General features: G+C 44.6%; 1 long non-coding RNA gene across 1 annotated transcript in view; it reads right to left on the bottom strand.

Annotated features, from left to right (window-relative positions):
* Positions 1-9,025: 9,025 nt before the first annotated feature.
* LOC124289023 overlaps positions 9,026-10,027 on the bottom strand; it is a 28,746-nt gene continuing 27,744 nt past the window's right edge. Inside the window, exon 6 of the long non-coding RNA XR_006901569.1 lies at positions 9,026-9,035. This is a non-coding gene — a long non-coding RNA (uncharacterized LOC124289023). The remainder of the gene's footprint in view (positions 9,036-10,027) is intronic.

Below are 10,027 nucleotides of genomic sequence, written 5' to 3'. Positions count from 1 at the left end.
TGTACGTCACGACGATTAGAACAGTATTCCATGTACGTCACGACGGTTAGAACAGTATTCAACGACACAACGCCATTGGCCGTTTACAAGGACGGACACCGCAGCATGATGTGGCAAGGCACTTCAGCGTGTCCAGACAGACCATCTCAAACCTATGGACCTATTACAAAAATACTGGGGGTTGTTAATGATAGACCCAGGTCAGGTCGACCAGGAGTTACCACCGCCGCCCAGGATTGGCACATCCGGTTGAGACATTTTCGTTCAAACACCGCGGCCGCATCATCCACAACAATCCAAATCCCTGGACTGCTATGGAAAGCCAGACTCTTTACCAGAAGACCCAGTTGAACGTCACGTCGTTCCCTACATCAACGTCAACGGTTGAACATCTATGGGATACTCTTGATCGACGCATGCACCAGCGTAATCCGCCACCTCAGACACTACAAGAACTGCAAACAGCACTTCAGCAATAGTATCAAAACATTCCTCCAAGACAGCATTCGGCATCGCCTTTCTTCTGTGGGTCACCGCTGCCAAGCTGTTATCGATGCTCATGGTGGTCACACCAGATACTGACATTTTACTCTGACCAAGTGGCTTTAATAGACCTCTGTGGTTTTACCAAACACTTTCTGGATAATCATGTTTTGGAAATTTGTAAAGTGATGATTTTACTGTAATTGAGCAATGATATCATCGTATCCCAGTTGCGTAGATCGATGTTCATGCTGTTGATCCCTGAATTGTCTTGTCCAGACTCGAATATTTACAGACCGCCGCCATATAGTTGGAATACTGCTGAGAGCGGCATAAAACTAAACTCACTCCTCACTCTCCAATGTAAAGTTTCTTTTTTTTGAAGACTGACTGACTGTGAGTTTAGTTTTACGCCGTTTTGAAGAGTGTATGTATGTATGTATGTATGTATGTATGTATGTATGTATGTATGTATGTATGTATGTATGTATGTATGTATGTATGTATGTATGTATGTATGTATGGGGGCGCTGGGGTAGCCTAGTGGTTAAAGCGTTGGCTCGTCACGCCGAAAACCCGGTTCGAATCCCCACATGGGTACAATGTGTGAAGCCCACTTCTAATGTCCCCCGCCGTGATGTTGCTGGAATATTGCTAAAAGCGGCGTAAAACCAAACTGAGTCAGTCAGTCAGTCAGTCCGTCAGTCCGTCAGTCAGTCAGTCAGTCAGTCAGTCAGTCAGTCAGTCAGTCAGTCAGTCAGTGTATGTATGTATGTATGTATGTATGTATGTATGTATGTATGTATGTATGTATGTATGTATGTATGTATGTATGTATGTATGTATGTATGTATGTATGTATGTATGTATGTATGTATGTCAAAACGAGGAAGGGTTATTGAGTGCGCCCACGCTTCAAACGGAAGGCTCCCCAAGCCGTGACACAGAGGCCGACAAGTTGTCCAAATCCAAACACTGCACGTCATTACTTGAATCTATACAACGTACACGTTAGCTTGTTGTATACCATTAACATTCGTGGGGATATTATTTATAGATTCATGCAGCTAATTACTACATTTCTGACGAAACACAAATACCACCATGCCGGTTTAGGTCACGTTGACTTACCGCTGGCTGGACGTCAAACACACCTTTAACATGCTTAAATTACCTGGCATAAAAGCCCCCATTGTAGGTAGATCCGAAATCTATGCTATTGAAAATATATAGGCGGGGATGTGGTGTGTACTCATTCAGTGAACACAGAGTCGAAATACGTGACATGCTCGGAGGCTGGTAACATGAAGATTGAGTCAATATTTATATATGACACACGGAATTAAATATAGATGGCAGGGCCTGCAGGCTTTACACAAGTATATATGTGTGCACAATGCTGGGCGTTAAGGAATCGACTTGCTAGGCAATTGATGACATTTGCATTTCGCCCGGGAAGTGTGTTTGTCATTGAAGTATGTTTATTGAACTGTTAACGTTGGAAGATTTGTCTAAGTGTATGGATGATATAGTTAATCAAAGACAAATATCGCCGTGTTTAATATGTAATGATATGATATAATTAGGGGTGCAGTGCTATATATACAGGGGTATATGAATACAGTGATGAAATAGTTGAGCTACTTACCATCTCTAGCTTAACTACACAGTCCGCTTGCTAATGAAAGGTACAATGTACTTTAATGAGCATGGGTGTTTTTACAAGAAGAGAAACATTTGACAGTGAGAGAGTAAACAAACACACAAGCTGAAGTGAATGTGCAGCATGACTGTTGACAGCAGTGTCCCTGTGTACTTGTGAATCATGAACACATGTGGTGGGGTGTCTATCTGGGCGACCACACACGCGAGCATGCGAGCATGCACGCACACACACAGACGCACGCGCACGCGCGCGCACACACACACACACACACACAAACAAACTTCTCTCGACACCAAAACTGCTTAACTGTATGAATTTCTGCGAAACGATAAGGTTTTCTATTTTCATCAGAAAACCAGAGAGTTGTGTACACATGTACCACAAAGTTGTGTACACATATGTACTAGAGAGTTGTGTACACAAATGTACCAGAGAGTTGTGTACACAAATGTACCAGAAAGTTGTGTACACAAATGTACCAGAGAGTTGTGTACACATATGTACCAGAGAGTTGTGAATACATATGTACTAGAAAGTTGTGTGCACATATGTACCAGAGAGTTGTGTACACATATGTACTAGAGAGCTGTGTACACAAATGTACCAGAAAGTTGTCTGCACATATGTACCAGAGACTTGTGTACACAAATGTACTAGAGAGCTGTGTACACAAATGTACCCAGAAAGTTCTGTACACATATGTACCAGAGACTTACACATATGTGTACACATATGTACCAGAGAGTTGTGTACACATATGTACCAGAGAGTTGTGTACACATATGTACACACATGTACAGAGAGTTGTGTACACATATGTACCAGAGAGTTGTGTACACATATGTACTAGAGAGTTGTGTACACATATGTACCAGAGAGTTGTGTACACAAATGTACTCAGAGAGCTGTGTACACAAATGTACCAGAGATTTGTGTACACATATGTACTAGAGAGTTGTGAATACATATGTACTAGAGAGTTGTGTACACATATGTACTCAGAGAGTTGTGAATACATATGTACAAGAGAGTTGTGTACACATATGTACCAGAGAGTTGTGTACACATATGTACCAGAAAAGAGTTGTGTACACATATGTACCCAGGAAGTTGTGAACACATATGTACCAGAGAGTTGTGTACACATGTACCAGAAAGTTGTGTATACACATACATATGTACCAGAGAGTTGTGTACACATATGTACCAGAGAGTTGTGTACACATATGTACAGAGAGTTGTGTACACATATGTACTAGAGAGTTGTGCAATACATATGTACTAAGAAAGTTGTGTACACATATGTACCAGAGAATTGTTACACATATGTACCAAGAAAGTTGTGTACACAAATGTACCAGAGATTTGTGTACACATATGTACTAGAGAGTTGTGAATAAGACATGTACTGAGAGAGTTGTGTACACAAATGTACCCAGAGAGGCTGTGAATACATATGTACTTAGAGAGTTGTGGTACACATATGTAACCAGAGAGCCATACCAGAGAGTTGTGTACACATATGTACCAGGAGAAAAAAACATACATATGTTTGTGGTGCCAATACAAAACAGGTGCCGTACAGGCATTAAGGTGGAATACGCTACCAGGAAGCGCGCTAGCCATATTAGTATTGACAACAAAACCGGTGCACATATTGTACCAGAGAACACATATGTACAGAGAGTTGTGTACACATATGTACCAGAGAGTTGTGTACACAAATGTATCAGAGAGCTGTGTACACACAAATGTAGATTTGTGGATTTGTACACATATGTACTAGAGAGTTGTGAATACATATGTACTAGAGAGTTGTGCGTACCACATATGTACCTCAGAGAGCTGTGAATGACATATATAATAAGAAAGTTGTGGTACACATATGTACCAGAGAGTTGTATACACATATGTACCAGAAAGTTGTGTACAACATATGTACCTGAAGTGAACACATATGTACCAGAGGCCATGTTGAAACTGTAAGCGGTCCGGCGAGTGGAGGAAGTCACCGATGGTCGTCGTTGAACTGTGATTGTTGGGTGACAGTAAGAAAAACTTCTACTGTGCGGTGCTCTGGGTGTAGTCGACGGCGGACAACACAAACACAATGTTGATACTAAACACAGTATTCCTTACACGCACACTATACAAAGTAAGATACAGATAACAAGCCGTCAGTGTTGTAACCTGCGCTTCAATGAAAGCTTGGTGGTCGCTATGAAATCTAACTGTGTCTATGAATCGCCTCGATACCGATGACACCAGGTGTTCACGGAAAGGTAAGCGTATCCTGCTCCATCTGATGGAGAGTGGTTTGTCATTCTGAAAAGATGAAACTGACAGACGGTCAGTAACTGGCTATTTGTGACTAGCGGAGTATCTCAGATCATTGACAGTAACTGGTGCACATGTTCTATCAGTTATAGAACGAGGGTAGAACAACTACTAAAACGTTCACAAAAATATTGCGATATAACAGAAGATGATGTTTTGAACTAGTCTTGAATGACCTAGATTCGATGCTTCCTAGGTAGACTCTCTCACGGACGACTTCCAGATCATGAAATTTTAATGGATCCCATACAACCTTCAAAAAGTCATATGTGTGGAGACAAATGAAAGGCAAAAATACATCCTTCTGATTGTTACAAATTACCACTAGCAGAACGTATTATTTTGGGATAACTATTCATATTGTACGTTGCAACTAATGTGTTTTTAAATTATTGCTTATATTATGCAGCAATAAAAAAATTCTGATGTATTTGTATATCAGGGGAATTCTTGAACCAGTTCACGTACTTAAAATATCAAGTTATTGTTCCGTCAGAGAAGCCAGCCCTTAGCAAAAGCAATATGGACATATTTGAGAAAACACTATTGAAAATATGTTGCATTCCATCTGCCACATTGTGTCACTCTGGACCCAACACGTTACATTGTACTCAAACATCCCAGGCGTATTCAAGCATCTTTAATTGGTTTTGAATTGAAGAAACTCAGTTAACGAGAGCCTCTGGGGAGCATGCATCCACCAAATCGACACAAGCCAGCGTTTCTCTTCATGAACCGTCGTCTTGGCCTCTCCAAAGTTCGAGTCAGAGCCCACGTGGAACATGTAGAACTTTTCACGAAATGAGAAGTTGGACAATCCTAATTTTCGTCCAAACGTGAATTAACAGCTTTCTGACGCACTTCCTACATAATGTTCAGTCAAGAGCCCCAATTAAAGACAACCATCAGCGACTTTGTTGACGTTTGGAAGAGTTCGGTTCTTATTGCAGCAAGTATGGTGAGCCAGCAGGCTATTAATCATTCTTGATTGATTATGGGAAGCATAACGTATGCCTTTGTAGCAAGAGCAAGAAATCCAGAATTCACCAAGTGATGTGTTTGAATGTTTCACATTTTTACCATTCTCCTATTTCAGGGCTAACGCAGCCTCGCCAGGATATACGCATTTACAAGCTGTTGTGCTGACGTATACAAACGTGGTCGTATGTTACTGACGTTGTATGTTACTGGGAGGCTGCACTGGAAGTAGAAAAATACATTATCTGAGACTGGCCTGTTGTGAGCACTGTTCAAACGCCAACACTTAATAAGAAAAATCGCTGTTGCTGTGTCTGGTATGAGGTGGAGTGAGTGAGTGAGTTAAAATTTAAAGTCACTTTTGCAATATTTCAGCCATATCGTGACTAAAACAAGTTTATAGATTAACAATAAAGTAATGATAGATTGCATAAGTAAAATCCCGTCAACAAAGGACAGTAAAACAACTAGAACATCACAGATATAAATGTAAAACTAGCAAGGTATGAGGTGGAACTAGTGGACCGTCAATCAACGAAGTGTCGCATTGGGGCTATTACTTAGGACAAGCTTCGAAAGTTGTGCCTCTTGTTGCTTGTAATCACGTGACGTGGGAGTAGACCTATTTATGATCACTGGACTGCGTAACTGCGGTTTGTCGCATTATACACTCCCCTTACTAACACTGACTCAAGTCACTGACGACACCGCTGTATCAATACCTGGTTCCGCTGGTTAATGTACTCTCTCGAAGCGGGTACCTGGAACCGGAGTACGGTCAGTGTTTAGTTCCGCTGGAAGGAATATAATTGGTTCTCTGGAGGTACTTAACCGCTGATCGGTCAGTGCTTCAGTTCCGCTGGTTAATGTGACTGTCTGGAGCGGGTACCTGGAACCGCTGATCGGTGAGTGTTTAGTTCCGCTGGCGCGAATGCATCAACCGAGGTACCCGTTCCACTGATCGGTGGAAGCCAGTTCCGCTATAATGTAATTGGTCTGAGCGATACCGTGAAACCGGTGATCGGCAGAGCGTTTAGTTCCGCTGGTTACTGTACTGAGCTGAAAGCGTAACGGAACCGTGTGATCGCCCAGCGTTTAGTTCGCTGCTGGTTACCGTAAACAACGGAGCGGGCACCGGGGAATCGGAGATCGGGTGAGGTTTAGTTCCGCTGGTTAATGTACTCGTCTGGAGCGGGTACCTGGAACCGGTGGATCGGTGAATGCTTTATGTCCGCCGCTGACGTACCGTCCGGATGGCACCGGAACCTGCGGATCAGTGAGCGCTTTAGCCCTATGTTGGTTAATGTATCACTGTCTGGAGCGGACACCGGAAACGCATCTTACCAAAGCCGAAGCCCTGCTGGTTGAACGGAGCGTACCGGTCCGGTGATCTACGTTTGAATCTACGTATTTACGTACCGTCCGGAGCGGGCACCGAACCAGACTATGTCGAAGTCTCCGATGCATAATGTACCGGATGACACCTTCGAACCGCGACCGGCCTAAAATAGCCTGTCGGTTGTCGCGTAATGGTCTGGAGCGGCAGTAATTCAAACCGGTGATCATCGTAGTTTAGTTCCGGCGAGCCATGCACGAACGATGGATACCCGGAACCAGCATCATCAGTTGATTCGCCATAATGGCAATTGTTCGAGCGGGTACTTCGGGAACCACCTGACTGGTGAGTGCTTGAATCGCCAAGGTTGTGCCGGTCGGTTTACCGGAACCAGTGATTCGGTCAGCCGAACCCGCCAGCGAATAAACGGTCGAGCGGTACCTGGAACTCGCGATCGTCTGGTGTTTAGTTCCGGCGAACAATCGGTTTACTACCCGGTTCCGCATCGGCCCAGTTTAGCTTCCGCTGGTTATTGTGCTGTCCTGAGTGACACCGGGAACCGGTGGATTGGTCGGTTTGAAGTCCGTTGTTGTCGTATCGTCGATGATACCCGGAACCGTGATCCGAAAGATGATGCCGATACGACCACCACCTCGCCCTCCTGAACGCCGATACAGCCAACCAATTCCAGGAGGTTTAGTTCGATCAATGCAATGGCCTTTCATGATAGACTTGTATTGAAAATTTCAACACATCTGGCCATCGATGACCCGCATACGACCGGCGATGAACGAAAGCGAATCTGTTACCGCCAAGGCTGCCGGATGAACTACGATTGAGGCCGGATTTGCCGATGAAGGCCATCGCCGGAATACAGATGGAGAACCAGTAGTTATTCAAGTTCCGCCCAGAGCCGGCCAGTCGAGGAAACGTTCAATCGGGCATTTAGGTACGCAGTCAGAATGAAATATAATCCATCCGACTCCAGATAAACTGGCTTGTCTTTAATGGCGTTCAGGCCTTTGCCGCTCCAGGACTAAATACTTCCCACTCGTAATCGCCCAACATGATTCTGCAACATCAGCGAAATGCCGATCAGCACGAATGGCGAGAACGTCCAGCACCCGTCAGGATGCCCTTCCGTCAATGGCGTTTCGGATAACGAGACGTTAAATGGTTTACGCTTTGTACTACTGTTCACGCGCCTGTGGTTTTTGACTCCTTATGTCCAGCCATAAAATTAACGTCCTGCGCCGCGGAAACATGCTGCTTCGGTGCGCCATGGCATACCAGGAATCGTGACGCAGAGGCCGCACGTTGTGGTTTCACCATTTGAAAGTTCTTGCTGGTCCGAATTTGGCAGCGTTCTTTAGGACGCATCTGCTGCCCAGCGGCAGAGGGATATGTCTGGTCGATGAGTCTTACTCAGCCAGACGCGCCGGTGGACGTTCTCGGCGTATTTTCATCCTCAACATGTAAAACATACTAACAAATGGAGTCCATTGAGGATATGCCAACCATGTACGTCAGCCATGCAAACATGCACCACCAATTAAATCGGCTCAATAATTCCATGTTTCAACATTTTGCCGCGGGTTTTACATACGACATCCGCCTACGCATGCACACCATTACGTAAAGTTCGCACCGAGAGACGACAGGCTGTAAAATATCTTTACAACACACCACCACGAACTCGCAATAGAAATGCGCCCAGGCCTTACGGGCGTTATCAGGCGTCAACCTTGTGAGGGCGAACCACAAACAGGAACGAACGCCTGTTGTCGACCTGAAAACACTTTATCGCGTCCAGTGTTACCGGACCCGTGCCGCGCTATATCCCTTTTTGAGAATTTTCACCGATTATAAAGCAATAACCGCACGGAGATATGTAGACCCTTACAGAAAGCCAACGCCATTCATCTTTTTTATTTTCTAAACGGCATCCACGGTTTAAGATATCCCGCCCGCCGATCGATTTGTAGCTGCATTTTACTTGTTCCAAACTGGTTTTAAAATGTTCAAAACCCCGGCAGTTAACCACCGCATCAGAAAATAAACTTTGCAACATTCTGACACCTCACCCGGACGAAAAACTGGAAAATGAAATAATTTGATCAACGAAACATTAAACCCAGGCTAGGGTTATCATCATCTGCGGATCGGCATATGCATTAGGACCGTTTACGAAGCAAAGATCACCCGTATCCTCACTTGCTCACAGCGCCATCCCACCTGATGGAAATAAAAGTGAAAACATGCATCACAAACTCTACCGCTGACGGTTCTCGACGCTCGACCGGGCGGGCGCAAAACGTAATTTGGCGAAAAGCAGTTCTTCACCGGAAGGTTGCCAAAGCCGTGATAATGAAGCCGCCGCAGCCCAACCCGGTAAGCTTTCGAGGTTGGATATACGCACCCTGGGCCGCAAGCGGTCCGTTTTATGCGGAAGTTTCCCACGCCATCGTATCTCGACCTGCCAGTGGTTGCCCAATCAAACGGATAGTCTGGACTATAGCGCAAACATTAACATATTGAGTAGACGACCGATTGAGCGTTTGACGGAAATGGGGTTCCCGGTAACGTCGGCATTAACGAAAATGCATGTTCAAATAGACCCTTTAAAGACGGCAACATCCGACGCGCTGGGCGTGTTCTAAACGCATAATGGCTTTTGTGCTGAACTGAAAGCCGTGCACGATGGCAACAGCCCAAATCGAAGGGCCCGTTTACGCTGGTCGGATATGATTCTGAAATGATGGGGGACTCTCCCATCCCACTGTTTGAGTCCCAGTGAGGCCCATGATGGAGGCAGCTGAAATCACAGCTCCACAACATGGAGAATGGAAATGGAGAAGGAAGCCAACACACAGCCACACAAAGACAGAAGGAACACAGAAAAACAGAGACCAGGAAAGATGGAAGACGAAAGGAAAAGAAAGGAGAACACTGAAGGAATATGGACAAGGAATGAAGGAAAATAGAACAGAATGGAATAGTGGAAGGAAAGAAGAAGGAAGGAATGAAGATGGAATGGAACACAAATAGAATGAAGGAAGAAATGGATGAATGTACGAACACACACACACAGGACACAGGAAGAACACACACAACACATGGCCAGGAAGACAGAAGAACACACACAGACGAACACAACACACAGAACGGACAGGAAGAACAAATGGACACACATGGAACACACACACACAGAACACAGGAATGGAAGG

This window comes from Haliotis rubra, unplaced genomic scaffold, assembly GCF_003918875.1.
Source record: "Haliotis rubra isolate DU_JTF1 unplaced genomic scaffold, ASM391887v1 Scf43, whole genome shotgun sequence".
NCBI lineage: Eukaryota > Metazoa > Mollusca > Gastropoda > Lepetellida > Haliotidae > Haliotis > Haliotis rubra.
This window is presented reverse-complemented; position numbering and strand designations above follow the sequence as displayed.